Here is a 22,984-nt window from a genome sequence, read left to right on the forward strand (position 1 = left end):
CTTTCGGCCATTGTTTCCATGAGGTACCTTTTCCCATCCTCTTTCTTTCAATCTATTGCAGTTTTGCTTCTAAAGTGAGTCTCTTATAGAAAATGTACATTTGAGAGAGCATGGTTTTTCATCGATTTTTGTCAGTATCTTGCATCTGAAGTGGAAAGTTTAATCTGTTAGAATTTCACATAATTAAATGTAAGGAAGGAAGAGTTATTGATGCAAAAGTAGGTCTATAACGTTACTATTTGTTTCCTCCATGTCTTACGCCATTTGTCCCTCATTTCCACCATTGCTGTCTGTTTTATGCAACTATTTACAGTGGAGCAGTTTGATTCCTTGTTCACTTCTTTTCATAGATTTTTAGAGATATTTTCTTTTGATAACCAGGGGATTATAATTAACACCTTAATTAATAATAATAATTGATACTAACAACTTAATATCACATAAAAACTCTGTGCTGATATCAATCATTTCCCATTTATTTTATTATTTTCAGAAATTACATGTATACATATTGTGTGCCCAGCTGGGGATTTAGCTCAGTGGCATAAGTGCCTGCCTGGCAAGCAAGAGGTCTTGAGTTTGACCCCCACTACCAAAAAAAAAAAAAAAAACATATATATATATATATATATATATATATATATATATATATATAGTGTCTGTGTGTGTGCCCAATAACAGATTTGTAATTACATTTATGCATTTTGTTTAAAATCATGTAGGAAATTGAAAGTGAAATTATAAACCAAATTCATAATATGATGGCTTTTGTATTTGCCTATGTAGTTACCTGTAAAGTTGCCTAGAGGTTTTTATTTCTTCATATAGCTTCAAGTTACTGTCTATTGTCCTCTATTTCACTCATGTTAGTATTTCTTAGGGCACAGGTCTATTACCAATAAGCTTGTTTAAGGACTGGGGATACAGCTCAGTTGCACAGCACCTATCTGGCAAGCATGAATTTGTGAGTTTGAGTACTGGTACCACACACACAAAATAATAATAATAGTAAACAACTCCTTTAGCATTTTTTTATCTGGGAGTATCTGAAATTTACCCTTATTTTTGAAGGTTAATTTTTTCCAAATTTAGAATCCATAATTGACTGTCTTTTCCTTCCACATTTTAAATATGCCATCCCTCTGCCTGATGATTTCCTGTAGCTGGCTGCTAATCTTAATTGGGAGCCCTCAGATGTCATAGCTCATTGCTTCCCTCTATTGTAAAGATTTTCTCATTGTTTTGACTTTCAAAAACCATACAATGTGTCTAGTGCAGAACTACTTGAATAGATTCTGGTGGAATATTTTTTAGTTCCTTGGATTTGTAGATTCATGTATTTTATTCAATTTGGTAACTATTTGGCTATTTGCTCTTCAAATATTCTTTCTGCCCCTTTCTCTATCTCCTTCTTGAATGCCAATTATATATATATATATATATATATATATATATATATATATATATATATATTACATTAGTTTATGGCATTCTGCAAGCCCCTTATATTAATTTTTTCTTGCTCCTTTTTTCTTCTATTCTAAGGACAGCACTATCTCAGTCTTTAAATTTACTGGTTATTTTTTTCTGCCTAATTAAATCTTCTGATGAAATCCTTCCAATGAATATTTTATTCTGATTACTGTATATTATGGTTTGGATCTGAAATGCTCTACAAAAGCTCATGTTTTAAAGAGTTGGTCTTCATTGCAACAGTGTTCAGAGATATGTCCTACTGGAAATGATTGAATCACAAGGTGCTAATCTCAACAGTGGATTAATCCTTCTATAGATTCCTAATTTGGTGCATTTTTAACAGGTAGTGGAAACTAGAAAGTGGAGGCTGTTGGGGGAAGTCACTGGGGACGCATCCCAGACAGGCACATCTTATCTCCGGGACCTTCCTCTTTCTCTGCTCCCAGGCTGCATAAGGTAAGCAGCCCTGCTCCACCATGTGCTGCCTAGCATAAAGTTTTACCTTTCAACAAGTCCAAAGTGAAAAGGTCAGGCAGTCACAGACTAACCCCTCCAAACCTGCGATCCAAAGTAAAGCTTTAAGTTGACTTTTCTCAGGTATTGCATCATAGCGATGGACACAATGATGGAGAACTTCTAGTTAGTTTTTCTAGTTTCTCTATTGGTACTGATACTCTCATTTTGTCCTTAGATCACCATCTCATTTCTCATTAGTTGTTTGTCTTTTCCTTTAGCTGTCTAAGCATATTTGAAGCAGATGATTCATATCTTTGCCCAATATGTCCAATGTTAGCTTCCCTTGAGTATAATTTCTATTTATTTTATCCTTTGAATAAAACACCCATAATTATCTCTTTCTGTGCATGACTTTTGGGTAAGAGCTGGGCATTTGCATATTATAATGTGGCAACTCAAAATAAAGTCAATCCACCTTGCCAAAGGCTGATTGTCACTGAGGACTGTATTCATCAAAGTTTATACTCCATTGTCTTGGGTAGTCAGTGAAAGCTCTCTTCCTTTAGTCTGTTCTCAGCTAGTATTTCAGTAGCGATTTCCTTGCATACCAGATCTAAATTTTTAAGAACCAACTAAACAACAAACTCTTTCGTAATCTCTGTAAGTTCACTCTATGCTAGGGTACAAATTCAATGTTTTGTCAATCTGTTCACAATCCTGCCTTCCTTCTGTGTTTACACCAAGCCTGTAAATCAGCAAATGAAAGCTTAGATTTTCTTGGCTTTTTTGTGTGTATCTCCTATCTTTGGTATCATTTTGATTTCTGAATTTCCCAGTATAACTGGGTGCTTTTGAGAGTTGTAAATTCACAAAGAAACTCCAACTTTCCTTCCCCAGATTTATGTGGTCAATTGTACATCTGTCTATCTTCTATCCAGAAGTCACATTAATTGCCTTGCAGTGTTTTCAAGCAATGACCATTGCTTCTCTACTCTGAGTAACTTCAGAATTGACCAAAACAGTGACATAAGACCTTGTAGGCATCCCCCTAGCAAAACCCTAGACATTTTAAAACAGATCAATAACATAATTCCCTCTTGGCAATACAGGCTACTTTCTTCACGACCACCACTAAACTGGAAAGGGTATAGAGTAAGGCCAAATTAAAATGTCACAAAACTTTGTCATTTTTAAATTGCCTTTTCCCTGATTCAGCATTCTTTTGATCACTGTAGACCTTTAACTGTTTTCCAAAATTCTGAAAGTGTCTGCTTATTTTTCAACATTTCTATGGAAATAGAAGCTTCCTACTCTGCCATTTTACATACCTACCCTGATGAGGACAGATGTTTTGGAATAGCTTTTGTTCTAATGGAGAGGAAGGAGTACTATGGTATTCAAGTCATCCAAAGACATAATAATGTCTCCAGCCAAGTGAGACCAGGTCCTGTGCCACAATGCAGAGCCTTGGGCAATTGGATGCATGTGCCTGCTTCTCACTGAAAAAAATCTAACCAGGAGGGTCTGCAATGAGCTCCCATAACTATAGTGGAAGCTGACTTTCATCTGGAAGTCAGGTAATAACCCACAGCACATGAGCAAGCCCCCACAATGCTGCTGTCAGAGCAGAAGTCAAGAACAGGTCAAAGCACTTAGCTGAGCCATGCAAGCATCTTCCTCTGAAATGGGTGTTCTCCCAAGAACCTAGGAATGCATTCATGTGAGGAAAAGCCAGAATCAGAGCCTCTGGAGAGATGTCAGTGTCAATGACAGCTACAGTAGGCAAATATGATCTTCCTGCCACCAACTCTCCTTTCCCAGTTCTAACTCCAGAGTAGGAAGAAAAGATGGAGAAATGTTTTCTTTCCCCTGGATTCAGTCCTAAGTCTAAATCAGCACTGAGATAGGGTGGGGGTGGGAGGACACTTTCAATAACGTGAGAAACTAAAGGTTTTTTTTTTTAAGTTCAAGCTAAACTTTCACTACTTGAATATGAACAGAAAAGCTATGAAATTTGTCCACAATATAAGCTAGGAGCAATGAAGAAAACATCAATAGATGAATGAAAATTGGGTCATTTCCTGTCTTGCATTTTCTTGAGTCAAGTCCATTCGCTGTATGGATGACATGAGCAACTGGACTAGAAGCCAGGGAAAAGAGAAACCATAAATCAGAAAACTTGGGACACAAACTCAATGGAAATTTTAGCACTGAACACAGGTGCATTTAAAAATTTGGGGTTGGAAAGTGTTCTCATAGTCCTGATTTCACTGCTGTGCAATGGAAGGAGGAAGAGAGGGAAGGCTGCGTGTGTCCAAAGTGTCCTGGGCACCTCTCCAGGGGGGGCCCCTCCTTACATTCAGGCCCAGGACTCTGGGAGGCCTGCTGCTGCTGGGATCTAGCGGGAGGGCGTGCCCGGCTGGAGTTTGGGTGGGAAACCATGTGTTCCTCGGTGGTTTCTTTAAACTTGGTGCCAGGGAAGCTTCAGCAAGTTGACTGTCCAAGCTGTGTTCTGTGTGAGACATCCCAACTCCAAAGTGCACCACAGAGTAAAGAAACACGAGGAGAAGAAAGGAAGTCCAAAGCTCAGAGCAGGAGTCACTCTTGTCTTCCTGTCTCAGGCTCCAGCCACTTCCTGTCTTTGCCTCCCAAATGGATCCTGTTTAGGTTTATCTCACTGCCCATACTGGTTCATGTATTACTGGTAATAAAGCTGAAATAATTTTATTTTATTGGCCACTCCAGAAAAATATTCTATGAATTTATTCTGAAGCAAAAAAGGAAGAGGGAGGAATAAATGTGGCATTGGCTTTTTGACTGTGGTTTTCATTTCCATAAACCTTAGATCACAAGAATGCATGAGATATTTACACAAATCTTTCCACAATTCCTGTGGCCTTTGGGGGCATAGCATTTGCATGACTTCACCACTGTGGCTGGTGTGTGCTTTCTCAGCAGCTTTGCTTGCAACAGGGAACAGCCCATACCAGGGCTGGAGTTGTATGCATGTGTGCTGGGCTTGGGGAGAGGGGCACTGTCATTTCTCCTTCCTCCCTTCCTTCCTTCTTTTGCTTTTCTGTAACAAATTCAGCATTGAAAAGGGACACACTTTTCTGCATCATAATATGATGGATTTTCTCACTGTAAATACGGACTCCTTCCTAGATCATTTCTTTGGGATATAATGGGGGAGGATGTTGACCAAAGAAGCAAAATTTTATTCATCTCTGCTTGGAGGATACTCAAGGGCTGATCTGGCACAGATAAAAGGATCTTAGGAAAGAGCTGTGAGGCAAATGGGACCCACATTTCAGCTTTTGAGTGAGTCAGATTTCTGTGGCTGTGACAGGTTCTCTCACAGCTGGGGGATAAAACAGCTGGAAGTGGTCTCAGCCTGAGTGAGGTCATGGCTCCACACTCCACACGGGTACAATATACACAGTGGGTTCTCAACCTGAGAGCCACTGAAAGTCACTGCGAGGATCACCTGTGTAGAAAACCTCACATGCAAGCTCTGTGCTCCCACATACGGAAGAAGTCGCATGTGCTCCTCGTGGGCACCAAGCCATCTGATGTCCCAGTGAAATACAAATGAATCACTGACCATCCGGACACCACCCCAGCTTTTCTCACATTAGTCATCATATTTCTTATTTCTCTGATTTTGCCTTATTTGCCCACTAAGTATGTTGACATTATCATCATCACTTCAAATGATGGGGAAGGGCTTTTGGGAAAGCATCTGACCATTTAATTCCTCTCTCATGCTTCTTTTATCATACCTGAGAGGCAGGATAGCCAGGTACCAGTTCCTTGATACTAAATTTTCACCAGCTGCCTATCCTCTCCATGCCTCTGTTGTCTTTTCTGGCAAAAGGAGCCCATCTCTTCCTCCCAAGAGCCTTATGAGTGAAATGCCATTATCTGGAGCAACTTCGGGACCTAGAACATATCTCAGTAAATGCAACTAGTCAAACCGAAAGCATACTGGTTGAATCTGAGAACAACATCCTCTAAGGCGGCTGTAGAACCCTTGATTCACCTAATACATCTGCAGCACCCAGAAGAGTCACTGAGTAGCAGCCACAGGCCCAGCAGCCAGGCCACCCCAAAGAGCAACAAGGTTCCCAGCCCCCATTAAATAGAAGGACACTTTCTTTTCACTGGGGGGAACACAGAATTAGCCAGAACCGCTTGCAGTCCACAGGGGCTTCAGTGACTGCAGGAATCAAGCCCAGGTGTCAGCTTGTGGAGTGTGAGGACAGGTTGTGTACAATGGGAGTGCAGATGGCCCGGGAGCTCACCAGCACATGTCTTCATGTCCTTCTCTAGGTTCTGTCCCACCTTTATGAGGGACTTTAGCTTAATGTTATGCAGGTTTAGCAAGAGGCAGTATTACTTTCACTATTTACAAATTAGTCTGGAGAAAACACTCGACCAGGAATGTAACTCAGCGACACAGTACTTTACCTAGGAAGCGTGAGGTTGTGAGTTTGATCCCTGGTCCCCGCCCCCCAAAAAATGAGACAGAGAAAATCAAAACACTCTTAACTCCATTTGGTATTTAAATGGGAATGTGAGGGCTGTGTTAACTCTCCGAGAGCTCTGGCCCAGGCCAGGACTGGGTGCTGCCAGCATCACAGTGACAGCGGTCCAGGTCCTCTGCGAAGGCCCATTTTTTCCCACTGACCCAGGGGTGCATTTGTCTGAGTGGATGCAAAAACTTGCCTGCCGCACAAGGCATTGCCAGCATTTCCATTCCACACCTGTTAGCCTTTTCGAGATCAAGGCTAGAATTTTTAAAAATTCAAAATCTTTTTAAATTTTAGTATTCTGCACTGTGCTTCTTAATTTCACCAGGAAATGAGGGTGTAGCGAACATTTCCCCAGGGTGGTAAAAAGCCTGTGATTTTTTCTTAAATCAAAGCATCTAGCTTGTGTAACAGTCTTGGTCACCAGCCTACGGCACTAGCAAGAGGCAGTGGAACCTCCAGGAAGTGGACCTACTGGAAGGGAGCTGCGTCTTTGAGAATGTATCCACATAAAAGAAAGGTATTATGGTTCTAGCTCCTTCTTGTTGCTCTTCGTTTCCTCGCACCATGAGGTGAACAGGCTTCCTTTGCCACCTGTTCCTGTCATAATGTGTACTATGACATTAGGCTCAAAGCAAAGTGATCATGGACTGAAACCCTGAAATCATAAGTCAAAACAAAGCCTTCCCTTTTGCATTGTTCATCTTAGGTTTTGTTTTGTTTTGTTTTGTCACAATGACAGAAACCTGGCATAGTCTAAGTACAGGTTCAAGCTACTCACTTAGCCTATCCTGGGCAGCAGCTGAGCACCTAAAACAGAATCATGAGTCACGAGTGGAAGAAACCTCCAGGAAAGAAGTGTACATCTTACCAAGGTCGCTAAGCATACACTGATGAGGGAAAGCCAAAGAACTGGCTGATTTCTTCTGTCCACCCTATTCCTGTCTTGTTGTCCACTTACTGTAAGGCAGCTGAGGCTGGCACGATCCTGGATTTCTTGTTCAGTGACCGCTTCATCAGCAGCTACCTACCTCAAATGAACACCAACATCTGAATTCAAACAAAATTGGGAGAACTTCCCCTTCAAACCAAGAAAATACAAAACAATACCATGCACCAATACAAAAACTGTAACTGGAAAGGCTGGGGAAGGATCTGTTCACTGAAATAACTAACCATAACTATCAAATTTCTTATGAATGTATTTCTACTCTCATGCTTATAAATCCAGCTTGTTGCACTGTAAAACTATATTTCTTCTTCCATAGCCTCCTTTAGTCTGTTTATAGTCTGATAAGTACTATGATATTCTCTCAGTGGACCAAAGCCTCACGTCATTATTTGCTCCCACACAATAGTGTGGCCTCCAGGGACAGCGTGTCACAAGGACAAGTACCCCATCAGGGCATCTGGAGAACATAGCCCTCACTCAGATCATCACTTTTTGATCAAATGAGCTTATTTCAACTTTGTTTGTTTCAAGTGAATCACATATTTCTAAGTACTTCTGAGTAGAGGGACCCTGATACCGAGGTCACCCCTCTGAGCCATGACCCCTGTGACCTTAATACAGCAAGAATGATCACCAGACAGACCCCCATGGAGGTGGCTGGCTCTGGGCACTACCTCGCCTCAGTCCCACTTTCTGGGCTTCTCCCCTCACCAAGGGGAGTGGGCTGCCTGATCGCTGAGGTACTTCATCCCCAACATCTAAGAAAATCCTATGGGCTTTATAAGCAGAGTTGCCATGCCTGCAGGTATTTCCTGGGGCCACATTGGGAACTAAAGTCTCAGAATAGGTCCTCTGATTGTTATGTACAAGAAGAAATAAAGGAGGGAAGAAATTCTGGTATCTCAGAGACACAAATATGTTTCTCTAAATCTCGTCCCTGACTCTCATTCAAAAGTGATTACCTCTTCTTTGTCTTTGCTTATAACTACACCTTCACGTAGAGGTTCTAGGCTGAGAGGCAGTTTATAGCAGGTAAGCAAGCATGTTCATAGACCCAGGTAGCAGCTAGAAACATCAATCCTAGTAAGAAAGCAAGAAACAGCCCAACAGATAACTCTGAGGCTGTTATTACAAGCTGTTTCCACTGTGCCCTCATCGTAGAGTGAATGATCTAAACAATGTATCCTGAAATGACTTGCAGGGCCAAATCTTCCAAATGGCTTCTTCATTCTTCAGACACAGGTGTCAGTTTGTAAATGTCAGTTTCATGTTGCCTGTGATAATCAAGTTTTCAAACATCACATTTGTGTGCTTTCTGAGCCATTATTTCTTTACAGTATCAGTTCCCTAAAGTTTCAGGTTTCAAAAACCTATTCTCACAATTGAAATTATATGGAAAATGTACTGGAAAGATATAGAATAGCTCATAAGCTACAAGGAGAACATGAAACAGAAGATTGTGCTTCTTAGTTTATAAAACTATGCTGTCCCTGGTCACTCAAATCAGGAAGCAGAGTGGAAGCTATCTCTGGTGTACACCCACAATGAGATGCACAAACACTAACTAGATCCTTCTCTCTGCACTGGACATACACTTTTTAATGGCAGAGCTTTTGTCTGTACCATGCGCAGCCAGCCTGCTATATTCGCAAGTTTGACATCTGCAGATTGAAGATCTAAATTTGTGTCTGTACTGAATGCGTGCAGATTTTTCTCTCTTGTCATTCTCTAACAACACGATAGGATAAATTTTTTGTGTGGTGCTGAGGATCAAACCCCAGAGTAACCATTTACATAGCATATGTTTTATTAGGTATTATAAGTAATCTAGACATGAGTTAAAGTATGTGGGAGAATGTGTATAGATGTTATACAAATATGCCATTTTATACAAGGGAGTTGAGCATCTTCAGATTTTGGCATCCAAAGGGATCCTGGGAGCCATCCCTCATGGATACTGAAGGACAACTCTGTGTTCACAGCATACATACGCAACATCAGTGTACACAAGAGCTTTGATAAATCACACACTGCAAAAAGTAAAACAGCACCCCAGGCAGTTCCCCATCTCTTTCCTGCTTTGCTCATTAGGCATGAAGGCAATACTGTGAGACCACAGTGTTCTCAACCATGCGAGTGTCAGCACGAAGGAACACCAGCTAGGATGTGTCTAACCATGTGTGCAAACATGTTAGAGACATAACTTGCCCCTTACCAGTCTTGACCAGTGAGGAATGCAGTCAAATGGTTCCACTGTGCAGTTTCCAGGACAGCTACCTCATATGGGAAACATGGACAAGGTCCATTCATGCTCACAAAACATTGGTCTGAGGACTCTCCTACCAGACTCCAGGGATCTTCAAATCCCTTATAGAAAATGCTGTAGTATTTGTGTATAATCTAAGATACATTCTCTAATGGGCTTAAAGTTACCTCTAAATTACTTGTAATACTTTGCACAATATCTGTACATATGTCTCATTGATTCTGCATGTTTGGCACATGGTAAATTCAAGCTGTATTTTTGAAGCTCTCTGAAATATTTATTCTGAATAGTTTTAACCCTCAGTTGATTGAATCCACAGATGTGGAACCCACAGATACAAAGAAAACACCAAGACATCCTTGACGGGTTATCAGTGCTGTGAAGTGCGTATGCGGGCAGAGGGAACCCAGCAGCCTGGCAGCCCACACTGAGTCAGTGCAGCGGCCAATCTAAGAAGCCATTAGTGATTTTTAAGAAGTAAAATATCTACCCTTGAAATACAGTCAACCTCAAGCAATTTATTTGGCGATTTATGGGATGCTATGCGGCTTCCATATGCAATCTGTCTGAGGACCCCTAAAGAACTGTTCTCTGTTTTTCATGCCACTTTTGGGCCCTGGGAGGCTCCCTTCTACAAGAGACAACCTGGGTAGCCACTAAGGACTGAGGGCAGTCAAAGATGGCCCAGAGGCAGGACAACTAGGCGGAACCTTGCTTCACTAGCCCCTGTTCTTGGCTCTACTGCCTATAGGTGAACCATGAAGAAATGAAGCCACCACCATCCAGGAGCCTGTCTTGCCTCCAGGCTTTGAGAGATGTGAGGAACACTTGTCCTTTCCATTTAAGGAAGCGGGACTTCCAGTTGCTTGCATGCAAAACTATCTTCAAAGGTCTGCCTGTTGGACACTATTCCTCTTTTACTGTAGGCAGCAAAAGGACCTGCTCTGTCATACTAAGCTAGTAAGGGCTTGGTTTCCTCTTCCTCAAGATGAGGAGCTCCGCTGTCTGTGCACAGTCCCTGTGATCAGCCTTTGAAGTGTCACACTCAGGCTCCTACACAGAAAATCTTACTCCTGGGTCCCAGCCTTTCACTGCCTTTCTCTCTGTTTACAAAAGCAAACGGAGAACTCAGGAAATGTGCAGCAGAAAGGGCTACAGAAGAAGCTGCATTACTCAGTTAAAAGGTTTGAAAACCTAAGCAAATTCCTAGAAGTTTCTACCATTTCCTCCTCTTAGTCCTTGGTACACTGCTTTTACAGACTGGTTTGTTCTAGTTTCACTCTGATATTTGAATGGAGTCATTCCCTCTAAACTAAGGTCTTTTACCCCTGGGAATCCCAGATGCAACCATACTTGAATTCCTATTGAAAATACCTTCAGTGGAGAGACTGGGTCTTTCCAACTCAAAGTAGCTCTGTTCTGACCATAAGGTTGCTGTGTCCTTCCTCTGTTAATAGCGTCCACTCTGTGTGCTTACATCTCTGTAACCTGCTCAGGAAGTCTTTGCTCTTCACATCAGTAATCCTAGCACTGATCACTGTATGAACTCCATGTGCCCCCTCAATCAACCATCAACTCACACACACTCCCCACTTGCCCCTGTCGGCTGGTGTGCTGTGTGGTCACTGTGGCGTGAGTGTGACAAGACACAGAACGCCGGCCCTGCCCCTGGGGACCCTGCAGTGGAGCAGGGTGCCAAGTAACTTCAGTATTAGGCAGTCTCGGCAGTGGAAGGGGAAGGTGGAAGAGATGTACGTAAACTGCTGTGAGAGTTTGAGAAAGAGAGAGGATTTTCATCTGGGGGAGAGCCGACTAAAACCTGCATGGACAACCCGGAATTCAAGCTTGGCTTTACAGGATAGAGAGTTTGCAATGCGTCGTGAAGGGGAGGGCACTGTCCACAAAGAGACAAAAGGCAGAGGCAGGAACAGAATGGCAGGAAAGGTGGGGTACACTCCGGAAGAGGCATTTAACACAGTGTGGCCATGAAGACAGGAAGCAGGTTAAAGGAAGATATGTTGAAAGCCAAGCTGGGCCCAGGTGGTGAAGAGATCTGGATACTTCGTTTTAAAAAAAAAAATGATAAACCAATCCTGTAGCTGATCAAGAATCATATTTCTACCCTAGTAATTATCACACTATGTTTTAATACATCTTTCAGTGCAGGTGCTACCACATGGATGGTGACAGCTATAAGGATCTCCTTTATTCTTTGTCACCTCAGCATCTGGCCTAGCATTTGGTACACAGAATAATCTCAGTATGTTTGTTGAATGAATAATTGAATTCATAACATCTGTACTTTTTGAACAGCAATCTAGCACAGCAGAGAGAGAAGAACCAAAGTTGTAGAGGTGGCGATTTGAAGAAAGTAGAAGAATTCAGAGCCATGATCCCAGGGGAGCATAATGAAGGTGAGTAAGAAGGAAGAACAGACTAGAAAGATTGTGGAGGAAAAACCAATAGGTCTTGATCAAGAAAGAGATAAATAACAGTAGAAAATGGAACTGACCACATGTGTTTGCTCACAGAGTCGAGGGTTACAAAAGTGCTGGACAGCACCTAAAATTCCGGCCCCCATCATGGCAGGGATGTCAGTGTTTTAGTTTTTCCACTACTGTATTCCCAAGAGCAAAAACAAAGACTAGCAAGCTCTTCACATTTTTAAACCATTTTAAGTGAACATGTTGCATCTCAGATCATAGCAATTCAACCATTTATAAATGTCCGATTTAGTTTTTAAATATATATATATATATATATATATATATATATATATTCCTAATGTTTAACACTGAAAGTTTACAATTTGGAGTCATCTGCAGAAAGGCAGTGGTGGAGATGAAGATTTGCATCCGTCTGCAGCTAGAAGGTACAAGTAGAGGAAAAATGCAGAAATGCTTTGTAATTACAGAGAGTAAAAGCAGAGCCTGACTGCACAACTTTGTCCAGTACAGTAAGTCCCCAATTTATGAACGAGTTCTGCTCCAGAGAACGTTTGTAAATCGGATTCTTTCATCATCTGGCAAAGTGACTCTTAGATCGTACACCTGTGAATCTTACACAATACACACACTAAAGTTCAAAATTCAAGCGTTCCTAAGTCGGGGATTTACTGTATTCTAAGCATTTAAAGAGAACAAGGGATGAAGGCTGAAGCCTTGAATTTGACAAACGGTGGGGGGGTCTGTTTCCTCACAAAAGTAGTTTTAGAACTGTTGGTCCTGAAGATGTCCCATTATTCCTAGCCAGACACCACCATATAGAAGTATAAGCTTAAGGCACAAACTTACATTTGCATATAGAAATAAATATCTCTGTCTATCTTCAGGGATAGGAGTCAACCAAAATGTATTTGCTTTAAAGGAAGAATTAGGATTTTTTGCAAAAGGATGGTTGGCTCTGTCTGGATCTGATGGTAGACCCTTCCACTGGAACACACATTTGGTCAGAGCAAATGGAAGGTTCTCTGTTAAGTAAAAAGCATCACCTCGTTTCACAAAAGGCCCCTGCCCTACACAGAAGGCAGTTCCACCAGAGGGCTGTCTCTCTCTCTTGAAAGTGATCTTCCCTGCAATCTAGAGGGCCTCAGCCTCCAGGCACTCAAGAATAAAGTGAGGTTCCCAGGGATGTAGGGATTTGGGGTGACTCAGGGCATCCACCTTTTGGGGATGATGAGGAGCAGAGTGGAAGTCCCACATGACACTGAAATCAGCCCAGGCTGACTATAATCCTTCAAGAAAGAAAATACCTGCTCTGGCCTGGGTTCCTGCCACTGGAAAAAGCCCTTCCTGCGTCTTCAAACGCAGCCACAATGCTCCTAATCCTTTCCTGTGCCACTCCAGGAGGACAAGCACTCCTGAGAGTGTAGCAACATTTTACTGAAACCATGGCTAGTGCGTCCTTCTCAAGTAAAAGCTTCAGTGTTATTAACAGACCAGAACACCAGCTATCCTAGAAATCTAAGCAAAGGGGAAATCCAACTCCTTCAAAGAACAGCCAGAATTCAGAACGTGCTGGTGAACATCAAATGCCTTCTCTTTGTAAGGCTTTGGAGAAGCCGTTATCTTTCACCTGGTAAGAAGAAGCGCTCGGTGTGAAAGGACATAAAGTTAAAACACATGCTTGACGGCACCCCAGGCAGCCAGAACTCTAGAGACAGGGGAAATTGAGAGAAATCAGATCTGGGGCTTCAGTGGGACCTTAGCGGATTTGTTGAAAGGGATCTGAAACAGTCTGCATGAGAATGTAGCAATATTTTATTGGAATCACCACGCCAGCGGAGGGTGGGGAGCTGGTCCGTCGCTGTGGGCGCTGTGCTGGGGACACCAGGCCCTGGGGTTCTTCCCACTCCCCAGGAGCACAGGCACAGCCCGGCGCTCAGGAAAGCGCCCCGTGAGCGCAGAGCCTCCCCCATAAATCTCCATTAGATCAGCCTGAGGGCGGGTGGAGGGACAGGGCTGCCAGAACCGGCCTCTTTCCTGCAACGGCGCAAAGACCGCAGCCTCCCCAAGGCCGCTGGAGAGGGGGCGCCTGGGCGGAGGGCGGAGGCGGGGAGGAACGGGGTCCGCGCCCCGAAAAGCAGAGGCCAGCGAGCCCGCGGAGCCGACCTGGGAGCCGCTTTGAAAGGACCTCATAAAAGTGCCATTTGTTGGGAGCCCGGAGGAAGTGGAGGCAGCTTTGGCACACGTGGCCGCGGTGCTAAATTAACTGTTAACACAAATAATCAAAGTGCAGGACCCATCGAGCGGCTGGCGCCAGCGAAGCGCGGGGGCGGCGGCGGCAGGTGGAGGCGGGGGGGGGGGGGGAGGGGGGGCCGGGGACCCAGACTCCAGGCAAGGGGCGGAGGCTGGGCGGGGGCGCTGCTGGGACCGCCCGGAGCCGGGGCGGGCGGGCCGACGGGGGGCGCGGGCTGCTCCAACGCGCCTGCGCACGGAGGCTGCGCTGCTCCCTGCCTCGCGCCGGGAGGGTGCGAGAGGTGCTGCTGGCGAAGCAAACAAAGTCACATCTGAGGTCCAAGCCTTCGTAGCTCTAGAGGACCAGGCCTCGGGCTGTCCGCAATTGGGGTCCAGTGACCGCCTGGGGGCCCTGCCCTGGGAAAACACCCGCAGAAATGCCATGAGAACAGAAAGGTTGGGACAGTGTCACAGACCTGCTCCTCAGAGTGGCCCTGTGTGCTGTGTACCTGAGACCTTCGGTTTCAGTTGTGAAAGGAGAGTAAGAGTCGCTGGGCTAAAGCCCGGCTGCTCAGGCCCCTCCCAGGCAGACTGCCCAGCTGCTGGGGAGCCTGGTGAGGCCCATGGCGGATCCGCACCAGGACCAGGTGGCCTGTACTTTGCCACCAAGTAGCATGGAGTAAAACTTACAACCGTGAGTGAGGAGGGCCAAGTACAGCGATGGCGCCTGTTTTAGATGGCACCCTGGGATTCGGAGGTACTTCCTGGAGAATGGCCTCTAGAGAAGAGTCCTAAACGCCAGCTGATACCTATTCTGGAGGAAGGTGTTCTCATCCAGGTGACCCTGCAAAAAATCAAAACAAGGCAGAGTCAGATTTAGGCTGACAAACTGTAAAGGAATAAAGCAAAACAGAGAAGCCATCCAGCAATACATAGGAGCCCACAGATTCGTGAGGACACCACCCTGACACAGACACAGCAAACACATTTAACCAAAGCACCAGATTCTACTGCCTGAACCACTAACGAAGCAAACTGAACAGCTGAACTAATTAAGTTTTTAGAAGTGTTTTTTAATTGGGTTTAGTGGTTGGTGTATTTGTGTGTAACACATAGTTTATACAGACCCCACCAATTAATCATCACATCCTCCCTTCAGAAAGGATTAAAATCATTGAAAAAAAAAACTACCACACGCTACTTTGGTCCCCCTAGAAGATCTTCGTAAAAAAAAGCAAGCTGCTGAAATGCGTGGGCCACAGCTGCCCTGAGACAGCTGTGGAGGACATTAGGTGCTGAGGACCCAAAAGCCAAGCTGGCGCAGGTGATTTGAACCCGAGGTTATAACTGGACCACATTCTTTCAGCCAACCCACAAGGAGATAACTGAGGAAGGCCACTGAGTTCGTTATTCTGTATTTGTTCATTCGCTCATTCATTCAGCAAATTTGTATTGAGCATCTATTATTTGCCTGGCTCAGGAGCCAAGAACCAAGAGGGAAAGGCAAACAGCTGGGATTCACAAAGCCAGTCAGGCAGCCTTCTCTGAGGACCAGGAGAGAAACGTGGAAAGAAGCACTTTGTGAGTGACCAGCGACCACAGCCTGTGACCACTGAGAGTCCCAGCACCCACGTGGAAAACGACAGGGAGGTGGATTCCTCACAACACGCCTTCGAATGGTGACAGAGATACAGCCAGAAACATGCATGAGGAGTGCTGGCTCCTCCCAGCCTTGCATGAGGCTCTTTGCTGGGTCACGAGTTCATTCCTAATAGGGGCAGGCTGTGCTGTCACCTTCATTTTACAGATGAGACAAACAAGGTTGAGAGAAAGTAAGGACATTCCTCAGGCTTTGCAGGAATGGAGCAAAATCTAGCTTCAAAATAGTACTAGGTCTGTGGTTTTTTTAATGCTTGTTTTCTTCACCTCTGTGACCAAATATATGACACAAAAAAAGGGGCTATAGATCTAATCCTCGGAGAGCTCTTGCTACAGTATGGAGTGCGTGACGATGGCGGTGTAGTATATAAATCTGGGGTCTAGTCCAGGTCACATGGTGAGACGTGACACAGTTGGGAGGAGAGCGCAGGTCACTCATTCTGCTGGATCTGTGCTAAAAGCCACATCCCCTGTGTCCTATTACCTAAGGTAAATTATGATATTAATAAAGACAGTGATGAAAATTCACCATGCCTCCGACACTGCCACCTCATACAGTCTTTACAACTCGAGTAGGTAAGCATAGTTCCCCTTCTGGAAAGGAAGAAAGCACGACTGCAAAGCTTGTGCCTTTCACACAGTTAAGAGCCGGGATTTGGAACCTGGTGGTAGACTTCCAAAGGCTCTACTTCAGCTTGCACAACTGCTCAGCAAAATGCAGCAACTAAGAACCAGAAGTCTCTCTCCCAGCTCTAATGCATAATAATGCCAGGGTTTAAAAAGAAGCTACAAATTCAGTTTCTTGTTTTTTTTAAATGTCATTAAACTAGGTCAGGTAAACAGAGTGATACTGGGACTAGACTCAGCCAGCTCTGAAGATTCACAATGGAATGTATGCACTAGTTTGGAAAAGGGACAAATTATCCAGAAATGTGCCTTCGCTCGTGGTGCTAGCTCACCTCAGGCATGCAGACAGCCTACATGGCCCCTCATCAGCTACCCCGTGTCTCCTAGGAGCAGCAGAAATGGGGCCACACTTTGGTACCACCACTGAGGTCACTTTTCTAAGCCAGTGTGCAGCCGTATTGTTACTGCGCAGTGGGTCCAGCTGATAGACCCCAGCTCTTGTGTATGAGGAGCAAAGAACTGCAAAGCGTATACCTGATGGCAAGTGAAAAGCAGCCACATTCATTGAAGATTGTGGAAGGATGTGCTCAGGGTAAATCTGTGCTGACAGAAAAGAAAAATATGGCATGGATAGCAAAGAGGTGCTGAAGATAAAAAGCATTGTATTGCACCCAGATAAATCAGACTTTCTGAATGGATGCCTCCCATCGACAGCAATGATTGACAGGCTGCTGAGTCATTTTAGGGGCCCTCAACATGCATATCTGTTCCAGAATTTGCTCTGATCTTCATTAAATGGACTAAGACGTAGTGCATGTTGCATGAACTCTTAATAAACTTTGAGTAGGGTCAGTTGTGGAGACTGAATGTATGCTCTAACCTAGAGTTTCAAAGATTTACCATGGTTTTGTTATGTTACGTCCTACTTCTCTTAGGACAGTGGGAGGAGGAATGGCCCTGGAGTGCTATCCAAACTCAGATGGGTGGAGGGGAGTGATTTCCTCATGACATATGTTGTAGTCAGGGGTTGTGTGGTGAACAACTAAAATCAGGACATGAAATTTATAATATTTTTATAATGGTCACCAGGAGTTAATACAAGAAAATGCAGGAAATCTATCCACAACACCAAAGACATAGAATATTTAGTCAAGGGCCTAAATCCCACAGTAATGTCCAACATGAGTCCAGACGAAAACCCAGAGCTCATGACAATGCCTCCCACCAGTCCAACTGGAGGTCCAGAGACCACAAGAAGGACTCGTGCCAGTCTCTTTTTTTTTTTTTTTTTTTTTTTTTTGTCTTTTTCATTTTTCTCGGTACCAGGGATCGAACTCACGACCGCCTGCTTGCAAGGCAGGTGCTTATGCCGCTGAGCTAAATCCCCAGCCCCGCCAGTCTCTTTTATGGATCCATGCCAGGAAGGCCCAAGGGTCAGCGGTGGAAGCAAGAAAATCCATGCCAGCGGGGTGAAGGAGCTGTGCTGGTGAGATGACAGTTCTACACTGGTGCCAAGAAGTCACACTCACAACAAAGACTAGGGCTGTCCTGAAAGGCACCACAGCCATCCTCAGCGACATGGAGGCCCCAAGCTCCTCCGACGACAAGCACAGTCGAGTACATGCCAGGAAGCCAGCGTGACAAGTTCATCCGGAGACTAAATGGCACAAGTCTTCCCCTCCAGAGCCAGGAAGCAATGCTTGATGTGAGGACCAGAGTTTCTCCAGAACCAACGGCTCAAATAGCAACATGGAGGAGAACCCACAATGCTTCAACACAACAACGTGTTAATGCCTCAACACCTTAACAACCTGCTTCTCCTTCTCCATCTATTTATCCTGGCAACTTTCCTCAGGTGGAGCATCTTCGCTCAGTGCCATGCTGATGTAATCCAGCTAGCATTCAGTTGACCACCAGTTCTTAATCTATAACAATATATAACATCATACACATGCTATTAATATTCTGACTACACTAATACCATCTAATTCTATAGCCTATACTGTGGCTTGAAAGTGGATTATATTCGCCAGAGGCCAATTTGCTAAAGCCTTGATCTCCAGGGAGGTGGTATTGGAAGTACCTTAACCTTTGAGAGAGAGTCTTGTAGGTGGTACCTAGGTTTTTGGGAGTGTGTACCAAAGAACATTTCAGGACCCAATCATTCCCTCTTGCTCCACTGTCTGATTCATAAGGTGAGCTCTTTGCCCTTCCATGCATTCCCAGCATATGCTACTCTCATGAGAAATGCAATGCACTGGAACCATCTGACCTTGGTCCAAAACCTGCATAACTGTGAGCAAAATCAATCTTTCCTCTTTATAAGTTAACTGCCTCAGCTAGCTCGTTTTCATAACACAATGCTAACTAGTACAGCCCTCTTCTGTGGGGAGGGTGGCCTGCTCCACTCAGGGTGCCATCTGCTTCACAGTGAGTCATTCTGGGCATCTAGGGGAACTGATTGAAGTCATCTCAGGTACTAACTGAGGGGCTAGAAACAGTGAAAATCATCTTGCTTTGTTCCCTGCCACTTGGGTACCCCAAGTTCCAGCAACTCTGGGACAGTCCACCCAAGGAGCAGTTCACACCTGCCACACAGGAAGATGAGATGTGCCCGGTGGGCTCTTGACAGCCAGTGTCTCTTAGCTCCATGACCCTAAGCTGAGTCTATCTTGGCTGCTGAGGAGAAAGGGCAGCAGCCTACTTCAAAGCCCCTCCCAGGCACAGCCAGCTCTGTGCTGAACCTGAAGAGCACATCCCCCAGGACAGCTGTGAGCAAAATGATAAACAGCAAAAGTTCTCTATATCTACAATTATTCATAAGTAAAAGAGATCTCTGGAGATACAATTTTATATGCCAGGAGAGGCAAAAGTATCTCTCTGCTGTCTGATAGACAGTTTACTTTGGGTGCAATCATAAGAGTATAAATTCCGACTACAGTCAGACCAGAGTTGGACAGTGGACAGAGAGTCTCATACCACACCACCAACCAGTGGCTATGTCCTTGGCAGGACTCAGCCCAGCCCAGCATCTGACACCCCAGCCTAAAATGCCTACAGGACTTAAAGTAGAATTCACCTAGCTTCTGTGCAGGTGTGCTGAAGTGTGCCACAGTTAGCAGAGAGATTCTTTTAGAAACAGCAGCCACCGTTCCTCTTTCTGATCACAGAGGCATGCTGCAATCAGATTCCACAGGCAGGTCTGGAATCTCAGTGTCTCTAAGGGAATTAGTGCATCTTACTAGTGTGGCACTCATTGGGGCTGATTCCCAAAGTCAAGCAAGTGAATCACAGCTTTTCATGGACATTAGATCTGGGAAGCTGCAGACGCAGCTCTGGCCCAAAAGGAAGAACCCCAGCCCTGAGCCCCAGAGGAGGTATCTCTGTCCTGTTCCACTAAAACTCTGCCCATTCACCCACGCTCTCCGTGCCCTTCTCCACCCCTTTCCTCAACCACCTGTGTCTTTGGAAAAGCGCCTCTCACTGCTCACATCCAGATGTCCTGCATCATCTCTGAGCTAAGCTCCCCAGATCACCTGTGGGTCAATGCTCATTGCCCCTTCTCCAGAGACCTCCAAGTATGGCTCTATCACTTGGCTGAACCTTCATGATTGAACTTTCAGCCTGTCACACTCAACGTGTGTCTCTTGATAGGGCTGTCGGTCCATGGTTTCCTGTGTGACTACACTCTCAGTTTTCTAGGTCAGTTTTCTAAGGAAAGCCTAGCACATCTTCTGCTCCGTGGTAACACTGAAAAGTTTGATTAGTAGGACCTATGCTGTGAACAAAATTGTAAACAGCAAAAGGCAGCTGGTATTAATTGGAATAGCAATCTGACCTTGTAGGACAAATATCCAAGATAGTCAATCAGTAACACTTGATCATTTCATGGAACTTAAGACTCAGGATAAGGGTGTAACTGGCTGGTAGAACCCTTGTCTAGCATATATGAGGCCCTGGGCTCAATTTGCAGCACCTCAAAAGAAAAAGAAAGGTCAGACATAGCACTCTAATTTTAAAATGATAAAATTCAGAATAGTTTTTTTGTAAATAAAATCTGCATCTTATTTACCTTCAGTCCTTTGTAGACCCATGATCGGCACCCTTAAGTACAGAATCAGTAAATAAATAGCTCTTTAGAAGAGATGGAAGGAAGAAAAGATAGGTTAAGGTATTAGGTTTGTCCTGCCCCCCCCCAAATATATATATATATATATATATATATCAGTTTTTAAAATAATATTTCTACTAACTGAGATACCACAATAACTCTCCACAAAGTCTGACCTTCCCCTGCTCCTGAAGGGTTAAACATTACCCTGAGGACCATAATGTTTCTCACAAGATCCTTTAAAACTGCCCCTTGTCCCCTTCCTCTGGGAGAAGCATCCCCAGCACACAGCATGGCATTTCCCCTCCAGGCTTCTGTTTCTATCCAAGTGAAAACTTTGGGGTCAGCTAAATTTGACACCTCTTACACCTCCTGTGAAATTCCAGGGGTTCAAAAACTACTGGAATTTAAGAGGAAAAGACTTTTCTTTCAGAACCGTACCCAGGTGCCCATTGTGACTAGTCTTCTAGTAAGAGAAAGACAGCAGTGGTGGGAGGAAGCAGGAGAAACCATGTATTCAGAGTATCTTATACTTTTTAAAAGTATTTGTTTGTTTGGGTTTTTTTTTAATACTGGTGACAAAACCCAGGGCCTTGAATATGTGAAGCAGGCTTTCTGTCACTGATGTATATCTCCAGCCTGTTTTTAAAAATGTCTTGTACCAAAAATGGCTCCAATATTATTTATATTTCCAACACCTTATCCATTTGCTTGCAGTACTGGAGAAAATACAGAACTTTTTAAAAGGGTTTTTCCCCCAATATAAAAGTATTTTAATATAAAAGCAGAACAGCAATCAGAAGACGACCTGTTTTAAAGGGAGTGTTCTGCCGACTCTGAATGTGACAACATGCTGAATAGACGCTAGAAAACATTCCAGAAACCCTCATCCCACCAGACTGTTTCTAGACACAGTTGGGTTTGCAGTTTGTTCTGTTCTAAATGTGCTCAAAAGTCTTCTCCAGGACATCCAAGTGTCGAGGTTTTTAGACTGGATCATTCAGCTACCAGGAGGTTCCTTTGAGGCTTTCACAGTTGGGAGGAAGAGGAGACAGGCGGAGACCACAGAGCCTGAGGCCTATGTCTCCATGCTGTGGCAGGGCAAGGGTCCGGTGGTTCTCAGCCATGCACAGGTTGTCCTTTTCTTCCTGTCTAGAAACTGAAGGTTTTTCATTTAGTCCCCAAGAAGCCAAAAGTATTGCACATTTATAGTAACAAGCCCAACAAAAACAGTATCATTAACCAAGTAAAATTGGAAAATAAAACACAGTTTTCAAAAGTAAAATAAGGCACTTGGTCACCAAACTTCTATAACAAAGAAAAAATGTTTTATCTTATCTATTTTATACACATATAACTTCATTGTAGAAAAGGGAGGCATCTTTACCAGGAAGCTTATCAGAGCATTACAGTGAAACTTGTCAGATATTCCAAGCCAGTGCCATTTAGAAAAGGATGGTTTACAGTACTCTTTTGTACTTGAGAGTTCTCCAACACAAGCCATCATGTGGTGGGATTGTTGTTTTTCCATTTGTTTGCTTTGCCTGTGTTGATATTAGCACCAAAATTCCACTGCTAAAATCACTCGAGACTCCCAAAGAGTTCAGGAAATTAATTGATTTGAAATTGATGTAATTTGTTTCAACTTTGCTCTGAACAGTTAGTAAGAATCAAATGATTCAAACATCAGATTTATACACGACCTCAACTGCCGTGGGGAAGGACCACAAACCCACTCTTCCTCCTATCATCTAACTTAAAGGAAAATGCAGGAGAATTGTTGGAAGACCATAAAACTTTCAAGCAATTTCAACAGGGATTTTGTTTTTTTAAGTTTTTCACTGCTTAGATTTGTCATTTTAAAAAACCCACAGTGTTTAAAACAAATGACATATTTTCTCTCTCAATTATGTCTTTCACTTAAAAAAAATCATGATGCCAACATGACATATTGCATGTACAAATAAAATAAGGAAACATTCCTATTTGATGATGATCTTAACAAGCTGCATACAACTCCTGGCTCTGTAGCACCCGACTTCATCAAAGATGCCCTGTATGTACTCAGAACCACCAATCAGGATTCTAGTCTTGCTCGTGTTAACATCAACAGATCGACATTTCCAGGGCTCTCTTGCATATCACATGCTATTGTTGTTGAGGGGTTTTTCCATGTTACTGTTCTTTCTTTTACTCCTTGTTTGGTGTTAGGAAGTAGAAATTGAAAGT

The 22,984-nt window shown here is 43.8% G+C and overlaps 1 long non-coding RNA gene across 1 annotated transcript in view; it reads right to left on the bottom strand.

Annotated features, from left to right (window-relative positions):
* LOC134478030 (uncharacterized) overlaps positions 1-15,198 on the bottom strand; it is a 36,063-nt gene extending 20,865 nt beyond the window's left edge. Inside the window, exon 1 of the long non-coding RNA XR_010050371.1 lies at positions 15,049-15,198. This is a non-coding gene — a long non-coding RNA (uncharacterized LOC134478030). The remainder of the gene's footprint in view (positions 1-15,048) is intronic.
* Between the last annotated feature and the right edge of the window lie 7,786 nt (positions 15,199-22,984).

This window comes from Cavia porcellus, unplaced genomic scaffold (genome assembly GCF_034190915.1).
Source record: "Cavia porcellus strain 051 isolate PalLab524CR breed Dunkin Hartley unplaced genomic scaffold, mCavPor4.1 scaffold_11, whole genome shotgun sequence".
In the NCBI taxonomy this organism is placed as follows: Eukaryota; Metazoa; Chordata; class Mammalia; order Rodentia; family Caviidae; genus Cavia; species Cavia porcellus.